Below are 17,175 nucleotides of genomic sequence, written 5' to 3'. Positions count from 1 at the left end.
ATCATTTTTCAAACTTTAATTTTTTCTTACCCTCAGTTGTGTTTTTAAGGAAATAGAAAAAAGACTGAAAACCTAATGTTTATTTGTTCTCAGTCACTCAGTCATATCTGACTCTTTGAGATCCCATGGATTGTGGAATTTTCCAGACAATAATACTGGAGTGGGTGCCATTTCCTACTCCATGGGATCTTGCTGAACCAGGGATCAAACCTTCGTCACTTGCATTTCCTGCATTGGCAGGCAGATTCTTTACCATTTTGCCACCTGGGAAGCCCAATATTCATTTACTACATTGTAATTTAAAATATCAGAATTAACATGTCTTACTTTGCAGAAAAATGATCAAGAATACATTGAACAGTGGTTGCCTTTTTCTCATTGTATAATCTACAGTTTGGAACAAACATTTTTTATGTCATGAGGAAGTGACATGCTTCTTCCTGTGTTTGGGTCAGCTTTCAGTATTTTATCGTTTGCACTTTCAGTGTCATGAAATATTTCCTGTAGTTCCTTTAATGACGTTTTTTTGGCTGGTGTCATTTCCTCTGGAACTTCTTTATCCTTTTCATCATTACCATATTTTTTAGACTGATAAGTTTATCTTCACTCCAGTCTACTGGCTGCATATCCAGAGTTTCTTCAATTGTGATAGCCCAACATTCTGACAGTCATTTGTTTCTTCTCTAAATTCAGTTCATCTGATTTGAATTTCATTTCCAGAATAATCACCTTTTCTTTTCTTATTGGCTACTTCCCTCTTTTGATTCTGGATTATTATATACATGATAGGGGCTTGTTGTTCAGTCACTAAGTCATGTTCAACTCTTAACAACCCCATGGACTACAGGACAGGACACCAGGCTTCCCTAATCTTCAATATGTCCCCCAGTTTGCTCAAAGTCATGTCCATTGAGTCAGTGATGCCATCCAAATATCTTATCCTCTGTCACTCCCTTCTCCTTCTGTCCTCAGTCTCTTTCAGCATCAGGATCTTTTCCAGTGAATTGGCTCTATGCATCAGGTGGCCAAAGTATTGGAGCTTCAGCTTCAGGATTGATTTCCTTTAGGATTGTCTAGTTTGACTTCCTTGCTGTCCAAAGGACTCTAAAGAGTCTTGTCTAGCTCCCCAATTTGAAAACATAAATTCTTTGGTGCTCAGCCTTCTTTATGGTCTAGCTCTTACATCCATACATGACTACTGAAAAAACCATAGCTTTGACTATATGGACTTTGTTGGCTAAATGCTATCTCTGCTTTTTAATGTGATGTCTAGGTTTTACACAGCTTTCCTTCCAAAGAGCAGGTGTCTATTAATTTCATAGCTATAGTCACCATCTGCTGTGATTTTGGGAGCCCAAGAAAAGAAAATCTGTCACTGTTTCTACATATTCCCCATCTATTTGCCACAAAGTGAGTGAAGGGACCACATGTCATGATCATAGGAGCCATTCAGTGGGGAATAAGCAGGAACCACAGTTACATGCATTGCTATTTATGTGTGGTTTTGATGATGAAAGTGCATTCACAGACTCTGAGAGAAGTAAAGTGATTGGTCACTAATCACGGTGTTTATCCATTACTCATGTGAGATTTGAAGACTGGGGACCTAGAAGTGACACTAGTACTTTCTCAATGGAACTGTAGTATCTGAAATTTGAGTGTAGATGTTGAGGGGGGGAGACAGAATTATTTAAACTCTGGTAACTGAGATTCACACACTTCAGATCCATGTTAAGTGAAGACTGCTTCTGTCCTTGTGTTGACTGTGTGTTTGTGTGTGCTGCTCTCCACCATCCGAGATCTATTGAATTAGAAACTCTAGGGTAGAGCACAGTGATGTATATTTCTCTATTTTATCAAGCCTCCCAAGTGATTTTGATAGATGTAGGTTACACACACACACACACACACACAGAGTAACTATCATTGCCTGCCCACCTACTTTGTTCTTAGAGATGTAGCCTTCACAACTTTGTGCAGATCAAGCCCCCTTGCATACTATGATAATCACAACACTCTGGATTGCTCCTAGTAGCTAGGAACTAATACTTGACTTCCACTGCTCCAGGTTCCATCATTCCTAATGATGTTAACAAGCCTAGCTTTGTAACACCTTCTTCACTCACCCCTAACCTGCAGAGGGAAGTTACCAGGGACCTTAGTAATGATAGTGCCCCTCTCATTATACCATTTCTGATGGACTTGGTGGAAGGGTGTGTCTTCTGGTTCTTCCCTTGAAACTTAGTAATCTGTCCTGTCTTTTTCAACTAATAAATTCTTTTTCAAAGGGTAAAGGAACAAAAGTATCAAAGGAAAACTAAGAAATTTGCAACGGAGATGTATAACATATATCATTATACTATCAGTTCAGTTCAGTTGCACAGTCGTGTCTGACTCTTTGTGAACCCATGAATCGCAGCGCGCTGGAACTCCCTGTCCATCATCAACTCCGGGAGTTCACTCAGATTCACATCCATTGAGTCAGTGATGCCATCCAGCCATCTCATCCTCTGTCGTCCACTTCTCCTCCTGCCCCCAATCCCTCCCAGCATCAGAGTCTTTTCCAATGAGTCAACTCTTCGCATGAGGTGGCCAAAGTACTGGAGTTTCAGCTTTAGCATCATTCCTTCCAAAGAACTCCCAGGGCTGATCTCCTTCAGAATGGACTGGTTGGATCTCCTTGCAGTCCAAGGGACTCTCAAGAGTCTTCTCCAACACCACAGTTCAAAAGCATCAATTCTTTGGCGCTCAGCTTTCTTCACAGTCCAACTCTCACATCCATACATGACCACAGGAAAAACCATAGCCTTGACTAGACGAACTTTTGTTGGCAAAGTGATGTCTCTGCTTTTGAATATGCTATCTAGGTTGGTCATAACTTTGCTTCCAAGGAGTAAGAGTCTTTTAATTTCATGGCTGAAGTCACCATCTGCAGTGATTTTGGAGCCCCAAAAAAGAAAGTCTGACACTGTTCCCACTGTTTCCCCATCTATTTCCCATGAAGTGATGGGACCAGATGCCATGATCTTCGTTTTCTGAATGTTGAGTTTTAAGCCAACTTTTTCACTCTCCTCTTTCACCTTCATCAAGAGGTTTTTTAGTTCCTCTTCACTTTTTACCATAAAGGTGGTGTCATCTGCATATCTGTGGTTATTGATATTTCTCCCAGAAATCTTGATTCTAGCTTCTTCCAGCCCAGCATTTCTCATGATGTACTCTGCATATGTTAAATAGCGGGGTGACAATATACAGCCTTGACATACTCCTTTACCTATTTGGAACCAGTCTGTTGTTCCATGTCCAGTTCTAACTGTTGCTTCCTGACCTGCATGCAAATTTCTCAAGAGGCAGGTGAGGTGTTCTGGTATTGCCATCTCTTTCAGAATTTTCCACAGTTTATGGTGATCCACACAGTCAAAGGCTTTGGCATAGTCAAGAAAGCAGAAATAGATGTTTTTCTGGAACTCTCTTGCTTTTTCGATGATCTAGCAGATGTTGGCAATTTGATCTCTGGTTCCTCTGCCTTTTCCAAAACCAGCTTGAACATCTGGACGTTCATGGTTCAGGTATTGCTGAAGCCTGGCTTGGAGAATTTTGAGCATTATTTACTAGTGTGTGAGATGAGTGCAATCATGTGGTAGTTTGAGCATTCTTTGGCATTGCCTTTCTTTGGGATTGGAATGAAAACTGACCTTTTCCAGTCCTGTGGCCACTGCTGAGTTTTCCAAATTTGCTGAGTTTTTTCCAAATTTGCTGAGTTTTCCAAATTTCTCCAGGTCAGTAGGTGCCCAATATGCTACTGGAGATAGGTGGAGAAATAACTCCAGAAAGAATGAAGGGTTGGAGCCAAAGCAAAAACAATACCCAGTTGTGGATATGACTGGTGATAGAAGCAGCTCCGATGCTGTAAAGAGCAATACTGCATAGGAACCTGGAAAGTCAGGTCCATGAATCAAGGCAAATTAGAAGTGGTAAAACAAGAGATGGCAAGAGTGAACGTTGACATTCTAGGAATCAGCTAACTAAAATGGACTGGAATGGGTGAATTTAACTCAGATGACCATTATATCTACTACTGTGGGCAGGAATCCCTCAGAAGAAATGGAGTAGCCATCATGGTCAACAAAAGAGTTCGAAATGCAGTACTTGGATGCACTCTCAAAAACGACAGAATGATCTCTGTTTGTTTCCAAGGTAAACCATTCAGTATCAGAATAATCCAAGTCTATGCCCCAACCAGTAACACTGAAGAAGCTGAAGTTGTACAGTTCTGTGAAGACCTACAAGACCTATTAGAACTAACACCCAAAAAAATGTCCTTTTCATATGGGACTGTAATGCAAAAGTAGGAAGTCACGAAACACCTGGAGTTGAACAGGCAAATTTGGCCTTGGAATACGGAATGAAGCAGGGCAATGACTAATAGAGTTTTGCCAAGAAAATGCATTGGTCATAGCAAACACGCTCTTCCAACAACACAAGAGAGAACTCTACACATGGACAATACCAGATGGTCAACACCGAAATCAGATTGATTATATTCTTTGCAGCCAAAGGTGGAGAAGCTCTATACAGTCAACAAAAACAAGACCAAGAGCTTACTGTGGCTCAGATCATGAACTCCTTATTGCCAAATTCAGACTGAAATTGAAGAAAGTAGGGAAAACCACTAGACCATTCAGGTATGACCTAAATCATTCATTATAGTATAGCTCATATCTAATAGAATAAATATTTTTAAATATTCTACCTAGTAACATAGATGTATTCTTTCTTTATCTATTTAAAATATTTATTATAATTTTTAATTTTATGGAAATTTTGAATGTTATTTTCCATTTACAGTTATTACAAAATATTGGCTATAATCCCTGTGTTGTACAATATATCCTTGATGGTATCTTACACCAATAGTTTGTGCTTCTCACTCTCCCATCCCTATATTTATATCCCCACACTGGTAACCACTAGTTCGTTCTCTGGATCTGTGAGTCTGCTTATATTTTTGTTATAGTCACTAGCTTGCTATATTTTTTAAAATTCTACATATAAAATGATATGATATTATATTTTCTTAGACAAATACAGTATTTTTTAAATTGAAGTGTAGTTAATTTATGCTGTGTTAATTTCTGTTATATAGCAAAGTGATGTAGTTATACATATACATATATATATATATTTATATACACATTCTTTGTAATTCTTTTCCATTACGGTTTATATTTAACTGTATTAAATACAGTTCCCTGTGTAATACAGTAAGACCTTGTTATTTATCCATTTTATATACATGAGTTTACATCTGTTAATCCCAAACTCCCACTTCATCCCTTCCCACTCTCTGCCCTTGGCAGCCACAGGTATGTTCTCTGTGTCTACTGCTGCTGCTGCTGTGTCGCTTCAGTCGTGTCCGACTCTGTGGGACCCCATAGACGGCAGCCCACCAGGCTTCTCCATCCCTGGGATTCTCCAGGCGAGAACACTGGAGTGGGTTGCCATTTCCTTCTCCAATGCATGAAAGTGAAAAGTGAAAGGGAAGTCGCTCAGTCGTGTCCAACTCTAGCGACCCCATGAACTGCAGCCCACCAGGCTCCTCCATCCACGGGATTTTCCAGGCAAAAGTACTGGAGTGGGGTGTCATTTTGTCTGCTAGTCTGTTTATATTTTATAGGTATGTTCTTTTGTGTCATATTCTAGATTCCATGTGTAAATAATATCATATAGTATTTATCTTTCTGTTCTGACTTACTTTACTTAGTATGAGATTCTCTAGGCCCATCCATGTTGCTTCAAATTTGTTGTTGTTTAGTTGCTAAGTCATGTCTGACTCTTTGCAACCCTATGTACAGTAGCCCACCAGCCTCCTCTGTTCATGGGATTTCCTAGGCAAGAATACCGGAGTGGGTTGTCATTTCCTTCTCTAGGGGATCTTCCCTACCCAGGAATTAAACCTAAATCTCCTGCATTGGGAGGCAGATTCTTTAATGCTGAGCCACCGGGGAAGCCCATTGCTGCAAATGGCTTTATTTAATTTATTTTCATGGCCAAGTACTATTCCACTGTACGTATGTGCAACTTCTTCCTTAGTCATTCACCTATCCATAGACACTTAGGTTGATTCCTTGTCTTGGCTACTAAGGGTGGTGTCATCTGCATATCTGAGGTTATTGACATTTCTCCTGGCAATCTTGATTCCAGCTTATGCTTCTTCCAGCCCAGTGTTTCTCATGATGTACTCTGCATAGAAGTTAAATAAGCAGGGTGACAATACACAGCTTTGACATACTCCTTTTCCTATTTGGAACCAGTCTGTTGTTCCATGTCCAGTTCTAACTGTTGCTTCCTGACCTGCATATAGGTTTCTTAAGAGGCAGGTCAGGTGGTCTGGTATTCCCATCCCTTTCAGAATTTTCCAGTTTATTGTGATCCACACAGTCAAAGGTTTTGGCATAGTCAATAAAGCAGAAATAGATGTTTTTCTGGAACTCTCTTGCTTTTTCCCTCATCCAGCGGATGTTGGCAATTTGATCTCTGGTTCCTCTGCCTTTTCTAAAACCAGCTTAAACATCTGGAAGTTCATGGATCACATACTGCTGAAGCCTGGCTTGGAGATTTTTGAGCATTTACTAGCGTGTGAGATGAGTGCAATCGTGCAGTAGTTTGAGCATTCTTTGGCATTGCCTTTCTTTGGGATTGGAATGAAAATTGACCTTTTCCCATCCTGTGGCCACTGCTGAGTTTCCCAAATTTGCTTTTATATTGAGTGCAGCACTTTCACAGCATCATCTTTAGGATTTGGAATAGCTCAACTGGAATTCCACCACCTCCACTAGCTTTGTTTGTAGTGATGCTTTCTAAGGCCCACTTGACTTCACATTCCAGGATGTCTGGCTCTAGGTGAGTGATCACACCACCATGATTATCTGGGTCATGAAGCTCTTTTTTGTACAGTTCTTCTGTGTATTCTTATCACCTCTTCTTAATATCTTCTGCTTCTGTTAGATCTATACCATTTATGTCTTTTTTATCAAGCCCATCTTTGCATGAAATGTTCCCTTGGTAACTATAATTTTCTTGAAGATGTCTCTAGTCTTTCCCATTCTGTTGTTTCTTCTATTTCTTTGCATTGATCACTGAGAAAGGCTTTCTTATCTCTCCTTGCTATTCTTTGGAACTCTGAATTCAGATGCTTATATCTTTCCTTTTCTCCTTTGCTTTTCTCTTCTCTTCTTTTCACAGGCCTATTTGTAAGGCCTCCTCAGACAGCCATTTTGCTTTTTTGCATTTCTTTTCCATAGGGATGGTCTTGATCCCTGTCTCCTGTACAATCTCACAAAACTCCATCCATAGTTCATCAGGCACTCTGTCTTATCAGATCTAGTCCCTTAAATTTATTTCTCACTTCCACTGTATAATTATAAGGGATTTGATTTAAGTCATACCTGAATGGTCTAGTGTTTTTCCCCACTTTCTTCAATTTAAGTCTGAATTTGATGATAAGAAGTTCATGATCTGATCCACAGTCAGCTCCCAGTCTTGTTTTTGCTGACTGTATAGAGCTTCTCCATCTTTGGCTGCAAAGAATATCATCTATCTGATTTCCGTTTTGACCATATGGTGATGTCCATGTGTAGAGGCTTCTCTTGTTTTGTTGGAAGAAGGTTTTTGCTATAACCAGTGCATTCTCTTGGCAAATTCTATTAGCATTTCCCCTGATTCATTCCATATTCCAAGGCTAAATTTGCCTGTTACTCCAGGTGTTTCTTGACTTTGTACTTTTGCATTCCAATCCCCTATAATGAAAAGGACATCTTTTTTGGGTGTTATTTCTGAAAGGTCTTGTAGATCTTCATAGAACCATTCAACATCAGCTTCTTCAGCATTACTGATTGGGGCATAGACTTGGATTACTCTGATATTGAATGGTTTGCCTTTCAACAGGAAACGAACAGAGATCATTCTGTCATTTTTGAGATTGCCTCCAAGTACTGCATTTCGGACTCTTTTGTTGACCATGATGGCTACTCCATTTCTTCTAAGGGTTTCCTGCCCACAGTAGTAGATATAATGGTCATCTGAGTTACAGTCACCCTTTCTAGTCCATTTTAGTTCGCTGAGTCCTATAATGTCAACATTAACTCTTGCCATCTCCTGTTTGACCACTTCCAGTGTGCCTTGATTCATGGACCTGACATTCCAGGTTCCTATACAATATTGCTCTTTACGGCATTGGACCTTGCTTCTGTCACCAGTCACATCCACAACTGGGTATTGTTTTTTCTTTGTCTCCAACCCTTCATTCTTTCTTGAGTTATTTCTCCACCTATCTCCAGTAGCATATTGGGCACCTACCGACCCGGGGAGTTCCCCTTTCAGTATCCTATCATTTTGCCTTTTCATAGTGTTCCTGGGGTTCTCAAGGCAAGAATACGGAAGTGGTTTGCCATTCCCTTCTCCAGTGGACCACATTCTGCCAGACCTTTCCACCATGACCCACCCATCTGGGGTGGCCCCACACAGCATGGCTTAGTCTCATTGAGTTAGACAAGGCTGTGTTCTGTGTGATCAGATTGGCTAGTTGTCTGTGATTATGGTTTCAGTGTGTCTGCCCTCTGATGCCCTCTCACAATACCTAATGTCTTACTTGGGTTTCTCTTATTTGGTCATGGGGTCTCTTTACAGCTGCTCCAGCAAAGTGCAGCCACTGCTCCTTACCTTGGATGAGGGGTATCTCCTCACCACCGCCCCTCCTGACCTTGAATGAGGAGTAGCTCCTCTCAGCCCTCCTATGCCCATGCAGCCATGACTCCTTTCGGCCACCGCCCCTGACCTCAGGCATGGGGTAGCTCCTCTCGGCCACTCCTGTGCCAATGCAGCCTGAAAATCTTGGTAACCTCTCCTGACCTTGGGCTAGGGGTAGCCCCTCTCAGCCAGGCTTTTGCACAGTCTGTCCCAGCTGGCGCGCTTCTATGAACATCAGTTCAGTTCAGTTCAGTTGCTCAGTCATGTCCGACTCTTTGCGACCCCTTGCACCTCAGCACGCCAGGCCTCCCTGTCCATCACCAACTCCCAGAGTTCACTCAAAACTCATGTCCATCGAGTAAGTCATGCCACCCAGCCATCTCATCCTCTGTTGACCCCTTCTCCTCCTGCCCCCAATCCCTCTCAGCATCAGAGTCTTTTCCAATGAGTCAACTCTTCTCATGAGGTGGCCAAAGTACTGGAGTTTCAGCTTTAGCATCATTCCTTCCAAAGACACCCAGGACTGATCTCCTTTAGGATGGACTGGTTGGATCTCCTTGCAGTACAAGGGACTCTCAAGAGTCTTCTCCAACACCACAGTTCAAAAGCATCAATTCTTCGGCATTCAGCTTTCTTCACAGTCCAACTCTCACATCCATACATGACCACTGGAAAAACCATAGCCTTGACTAGACGGACCTTTGTTGGCAAAGTAATGCCTCTGCTTTTGAATATGCTATCTAGGTTGGTTAATACTTTCCTTCCAAGGAGTAAGCATCTTTTAATTTCATGGCTGCAATCACCATCTGCAGTGATTTTGGAGCCCAGAAAAGTAAAGTCTGACACTGTTCCCACTGTTTCCTCATCTATTTCCCATGAAGTGGTGGGACCAGATGCCATAATCTTCATTTTCTGAATGTTGAGCTTTAAGCCAACTTTTTTACTCTCCTCTTTCACTTTCGTCAAGAGGCTTTTTAGTTCCTCTTCACTTTCTGCCATAAGGGGTGCATATATCTTTTAAAATTCTAGTACTGTCCAGATATATGCCAAGGGTGGGACTGCTGGATCATATGGCCTCTCTACTTTTAGCTTTTTGAGAAGCTTTCATACCATTTTCCATAGTGGCTGCATCAACTTATGTTCCCACCAACAGTGTAGGAGGGTTCCCTTTTCTCCACAGCCTCTCCAGCATTTATTTGTAGATATTTTATTTCTAGAAGGAAATAGAATTGTCCACTTTCCTTTTCTCGGGTCACATAGTGTTTGGCAAAGTAGATTCCACTGAGAGTATGCCCTGGTTATGGAGAATGTTGTGAGTATATTTTAAAATGATTACTTTCCTGTTCTTCCTACTTGACACAACAGGAATTTTTTCTCCAGTCTCAGTCAAGAGAACCTTGTGAGGTTTCTGGTAGTGATCCTTAATACTAGGTCCCTAGAAAATTTTAATTCTCAGGGTAGTCCTCAGCCTCCAAAACAGTCATCCTCCAGCAATCTGTCAAAACCGGTTTAAGTATCTCTGTCAATCCCTGGCCGCAGTGACTTCTGCTACAGATAAGCTGATGATGATTGTGGCTCTTTGTATTTTCCTCCCTCTCCATTTTTCAAAGTAGTGGTTTGCCCTGTTACTTCAATTCTCTAATAAATCTAAGAAAAGTTAATGATTTTTATTTTGTTCAGCTTCTTTTTTTCTTCTTTTCATTATGAATACAGTATTGATGACTTTTAAGCTCTTTACATGTCAGTGCAAAAACTGGAGCAACAATTTTTTAAAGATCTTTTTCTCCTTACTTACAGAATTTAAGCAGTGTAATAAAATCTTTGATAGTCACTTAACTTTCTAACTTTCACTTTTTTATTCTAAAGGTCGCCAACCAAGCTCCTTGCTCATCTGTTTATTTAATAAATTTAATAAATCTTAAATGTATTTATTTGCTAGCAAATAAAATTGACATATGATTGTAATATTTATTAAAATTTATGTCTTAAATCACTGTTACTGTTTTATATGGTGTTCTCTTTATTATTATTATTTATATTAATACACAGTTTCTGAGTTTTGGTATTATGTTAAATGTATTGTTTGTGAGCAAATAGTAATTCAAAATATGGATTATATATCTGTTCTATTATGTCAAACTATTTTGAGAGGATTTGTATCAGTTCTCTTGGCAAACATATTTTTAAAATATGCTAATATATGCTTAGTTTTATATCATCTTTGCTGAATCATTAATCAAGTAATTTTATGCCCCTCAGTATAATCAGTAATCAGCATGAATTTACTTTTGACTAAATCAACATTACTTTTTTTTTTAAGTATGGTTATCTATAAGGGAGAATCAATTATTTGTCATTTTAAGTACACTCCAAATCAAGACAAAGTTATATTTTTTCAGTGTCTAGCTTATGCATACTAATAAAGGCACTTAATACATTATGCTTCAGGGGATATTGCTCTCATATCTGCTGTCCTACATTTTTTATTTTTCTGTGGATACTAATCAGTTTTACACCTTGAGCTGAGGGACTGTGACCTCTTATAGAGGAGAGATTTGACAAATAGGTACATTAAAGTGAAATAATTCAAAACTGCCAGTTATTTATAAACAACTCTTTAGCTTCTGAAATATAGCAGAATGTTATCATTCTCAAAGTTAGCACCATTAACTTAATAGACAATACCATTGTATTTCAGTGACAATAGATTAGTTATATTCTTCAACCTTGAAGATTATGTAAAATCATTACTAGCTTTAGGAACAATTCTTCAGGTGAAAGGAAGAAATAGAATATTAAAAGTGTATATACTTTCATTCCTTTGTTGGTATCCTTCTTCAGTCTGCAAATCTCTGGGGTCACACAGAGTCAGACACACAACTAAAGTGACTTAGCAGCAGCAGTAGCAGAATTGCTACAGTATTGCTCTTTGTCCTTTTTTCTAAGCCTAACATCCCCATTAAGACTTTTCCCAAAGCTGCAAGATTTTACCACAACCTATTAGGAGTGATATGACCTAGATGTTGCCTCACTCTGACTCTTTTGTTCCATGTTATTAATTAATCCACAGGGAACATTTTCCAAATATTTTAAGTTTTCTGGCTTTATGGAGGAGAAGGCAATAGCACCCCACTCCAGTCCTCTTGCCTGGAAAATCCCATGGGTGGAGGAGCCTGGTAGGCTTCAGTCCATGGGGTCAGGAAGAGTCGAACACGACTGAGCGACTTCCCTTTCACTTTTCACTTTCATGCATTGGAGAAGGCCATGGCAACCCACTCCAGCGTTCTTGCCTGGAGAATCCCAGGGTCGGGGGAACCCGGTGGGCTGCCGTCTATGGGGTCGCACAGAGTCGACACGACTGAAGCGACTTAGCAGCAAGAGCAGCAGCAGCAGAAGCTTTATAGAGGTATAATTGATAAGTAAAAGTTTTGTGCATTTAAGGTGTACATCGTGATGTTCTAATATATGTACATTATGAAATGATTACCACATCAAATTAATTAACATACCAGTCACCTCCCAGGATTACCTTTGGGTATGTGTGGTAAGAATACTTAGTATCTACTGTTTAGGCAATTTTCAATAATACATTATTATTAACTATAACCACCATGCTATGCATTAGGTTCCCAGAACTTATTCATCTTACTGAAAGTTTATATAATTTGACCAGCATCTTCCAATTTCCTTCACCTCTCAGCCCCTGGCAACCACTGTCCCTTTTTTTCTTTTTTCTTCTATGAGTTCAATGTTTTTAGATTCTACATATAAGCATCACTGTATAGTATTTACATTTCTCTGTCTGATTTGTTTCTCTTACTCCAGGTTCATTTATTCCAGGTAATACACTCTGGCTTCATTTGTGTTTTTGTCATGAATGGCAGGATTTCCTTCTTTTTTAAGGATGAATAATATCCCATTATATATTATGGAATATTATATACTATATATGAAATATTATATGATATTCTAATATATATCACATTTTCTGCAAACATTCATGTGTTGATTGACACAGCTTGTTTGCATATATGGACTATTGTGAGTAATGCTGCAGTAAATATGGGAAAAAAGATATCTGTTTAAGACACTGATTTTATTTCCTGTGAACTTGTATCCAGAAGTGTAATTGCTGGATGATACAGTCATTCTATTTTTAATTTTTTCAGGAATCTCCATACTGTTTATCACAGTGGTTGAAAAACAGATTCAGTTCTAGACTTGCCAAGTCCTGGTCCTCCAGCCCCAAACATCCCAGCACTAGCCATTTTGCTTTGTCTCTACACAACTGTATCAGGCAGCTGTGACTGTTCAATAAATGTCCCAAAATAAAATTGTGTACATATAAGGAACCACTTTAGTCTACTACAGTCCTGTGGAAGCCATGAATGCTCTCACGCTGGGCACTAGAGCCAGGTAATCCAGAGACATACGCCGTATCTGTGGCCAATAACACTATGCCCAGACTTGTCCACAAAATCTGTTTCAAGAGATACAGTGATACCTGGACAGGTGGAGGAAGAGACCAAAGATGCCACTGCTGAGCTCCACCACCTGCCACTGATGCCAGTTCTGCCCTCAGTCTCTAGCTGTTTTCCTAAATTTCAGTCCTGCCCCTCAGGCCATAGCTACAGGCTTCCCTGATGGCTCAGTGGTAAAGAATCTATCTGCCAATGAAGGAGATACGGGTTCAATCCCTGGGCCAGGAAGATCCCCTCTAGAAGGAAATGGCAACCCACTCCACTATTCTTGCCTGGGAATCCTGACAGAGGTGCCTGGCAGGCCACAGGCCATGGGGTGGAATAAGAGAGTCAGATACAAAGTAGCGACTAAACAACAACAGCAACAAATAGGCCTCTTGCAGGAAAAGTGTGAAATGTTTCAACCTGCTGAGTTTGCAACAGACCCTGGGGATTAGCCATGTGAGTCTGGCAAGCCCTTTAAGAACTTCTTAACAGCTTTGTAGGCAGGACCTCTTGGACACAAGCCTTGCTGGCATTAAGACTAGGCATTTTGGGTGCACATCACTTAGGCAAAAGTCTTAAAAGTTTGGGTGCTGCATGTGGACCTACAGCCATCAGACTTCAAAGAGAAGAAGCTCAGGGTTTTGAGTTGCTTCCTGCTTGTGGGCCGCAAGACCAAGGGGTAGAGTTTTTGGTGATACTGTATCTCAGCTTCCCCCATCTGGATATGCAAGTTTTCTAATTTGTTTGCCAAACATAGGAGTAGCTCAGGTAGATTTTAGATTTCTTTCAGAAAAAAAATATTTCATATTTAGCTGTGGGTCTATGTGTCTGTGGGCAGAGGTGGGTTCAGGAGCCTCCTAAACCTCTCTAACCCTGTCAGGAAATTCCACAGTGCAAATAAGTTCCAGCACCATTCACACCCATTTCCTCTGATTTCTGAGCTCAGATTAATACCACAAATATTTTTTTATTATTTTTTTTCTCATGACTTTGTGGTTTGGTTGAAAGATCCTTTTGATCTGTGCTGTATTGGCTGGAACTGAATGAGCTCCATGAACTCATTCACATATCTGGGTCCTTAGGTATACTGGCTGCCTCATCTGTCATGTCTGTCCTCCTGATCTCTGACCCTTCATGCGCTAGCCTAAGCTTGTTTATATAATGGATAAAGGTTCCCAGCAGCGAGAGAAGGCAAACCTGTATGCACCAGCACCTTCAAATTTCTGCTTGTGGTCATTCTTGTTATTGCCCAATTGGCAAAAGTAAGTTATATGGCCAAATTTGGGCTCAGAATAAATTCCACTCCTTAATATAAGTAGTGGCAAGGTCTCATCATACAAAAATATACTTAAAGAGATAGAAAGCATTATTAAAGCAATTTTTTTTACAAACAATCTACCACATCAGTCTTCAGGCCTCTCCTCAATTTTGTCTTCCAAAGAGTGATTCCTTCCTAAGAGACCTTCCTTCTTAAGATCTCTCCCACCCTCCTCCATTTACATGTTTTGTGCTTTTTTATACCCTCATAGAGACCCTTTCAATTTTCCCTTTGGAGAATTAACTATAATTCATAATAACACATGTCTTAATATATAATTTAATGTTTTTATTAACTAATTGATGATGATTGTATTTCTTAGTATATTTTATCAGAACCTATGCTTGTTAGCTGCTTATCTCAGTGAACTCAATAGCCATCTCAGTGCCAACTGAACTGACATTTCTCAATATCATTTAAAAAGAAATTGATCATTGAATGTTGCCAATGGGTTAGAAATGTAAACTTCAGTGGAATAAAAACTGTTTAAAAGCATAATGGATTATGATAAGCATAGAATGTTTATGTATGTGTTTGTGTGTGTCAGTGATAGATACATTTTTACCTTAGTAGAAAATTTTTGTTACACAATTTCACTTTAATGAGATAAAACTAATGCATTAACTTTGGAAAAGAGAGTTTTCAGAGAGGAGGATTAAATAAAATTAAACCATATAAGGCAGGTAAAGGAATGAGTCTTTGAGACTCACTTCATATTTTGTACATATTGCATTTTTACTCTCTTAGCACAAATGGTGAAGTCTGTTAGAGCATGTGTTTTCTCTCTTTTTTCTCTGCAGACCAACCTGGCTGCAGTAGTAGCTCTTATTTGAGCCCTTCCAGATAATATCATCCCACAAAATATTTACTAGCAATTTAAACTTTTCATCAGAATATTATACAGAAATAAAGACAGAATAATGCAGAGCAAAGAAAAGGAAGTTTTGTTTTGTTTTATGTGTTTGTTTTTACAAAGTCTACTTCACAGCAAAGAAATTCCAAAGTTAGTATCAGATATTTTTCTCTTCTAATATCCCTTCATGGTTTTCCAATGTCTAGGACAAGCTCCCCTCTGTTACATTAAAAATAATTTTAACTCTGCTTTCATTTCTATTAAAAATGTATATATCAAAAATCATATTGTTTGTTAGCAAAAGCCAATTTTCTTGTAAATAACAGTGTCTACCTGCCTTAAAAGGCATGTTGTTCCTAATCCTATTTGGTTGTTCATGTTCTTTATGTTCCCATTGCAAAATACTCACTCATTGAGTATTTATTCTTAAGTATGAAATTAATTTTACTGTATAAGAACTCTGATGACTAATTTATATCCTCTCTTGGATAGAATAATGTAGTATACTTGTGCTAGATGGAAGAGAGCAATGTCATAAAACACATGGGCTTGAGTAGTAGCAAAGACTACCCAGATATGAACAGAAAGATTAAAAAATTAGATTTGGAAAAAGGGTTGAAACCAGGATTTCAGATATAAGTGGGAAAGTCATATTTAAACTCTGAAAAACCAATATCATGAGAAAAAAAAAAGAACCTTGAGTAATTCAATTTTTATTATAAGGAGGAAACAGGAGGAAAAGGGGACAACAGTGGATGAGATGGTTGGATGGTATCATCAACTCAATGAAGGTAAGTTTGATCAAGCTCCGGGAATTGATAATGGACAGGGAAGCCTGGCATGCTGCAGTTCATGGGGTCACGCAGAATTGGACACGACTAAGCAACTGAACTGAAACTGAAAGATTATATGATTTTATCAGGAAACAGGCAAATGATATGAGAACTTGCAAAATATGGTAAAATAAAGTTGTAGAAAATGAGAAATACATTCTAGTCTCTAAATTGTAAAATTTATTTATGACTCATTGAAGAACATATATGTATAATTTATAATGAAAGAATATACAACCCATTCTGTATCATCAAAATATTGTCATTATTGTCTAGGAATATAAAATACAATATATGATTACAGTCAGAACTTTGAAAACAGTTGTTCCCCCAAGCAGCATACAGTCAATTATTCTTTGCATTCTCCGAAAAGCAAACTGTTCATATTTTATAATTATCCTTGCCTTTTACTGAAATTCTAGAGATAGCCCATGGCTTAAATAGCCTTTAAGCAAAAAAAAACCCTCTATCAAAATCTCATTCCTCTTCCCTAGAAGATTAATCAGTCTTTATAGATCCCTACTTGACCCTGATAGACAGTTTACCTTCTATATTCCACCATGCAATATTGCAGAGTTCTATTATTTCTCATTTTCTTTTTTTTTAATTGGTAATATGCAATTCTTGAAATCCTTATCTAATTTGGAGGCATTGCTTTAAAACTCTTTGGGCAAAATCCACAAAAAATGCAGTATAACCTTATATATCTAGTACAGCTTTATCCAGTATGATAAACACATGTTTTCAATTATAAAAATGTACTTATTTTAAAACATTTGAAAAATACAGAGAACAAGAAGGAAATGTAAAAAGCACAAAAATAAGGCCTATATTCCTCTTATCTAGTATATCATGTTCCTTTGGGTGCCATAAGAAAATACCAGAAGCTAGGTGCCTTAAAATAACATAAATTAATTTTCTCTTGATTCTGGAAGCCAGAAATTTGAATAAGTGTGTTGG

This window comes from Bos indicus, chromosome 6, assembly GCF_029378745.1.
Source record: "Bos indicus isolate NIAB-ARS_2022 breed Sahiwal x Tharparkar chromosome 6, NIAB-ARS_B.indTharparkar_mat_pri_1.0, whole genome shotgun sequence".
NCBI lineage: Eukaryota > Metazoa > Chordata > Mammalia > Artiodactyla > Bovidae > Bos > Bos indicus.
This window is presented reverse-complemented; position numbering follows the sequence as displayed.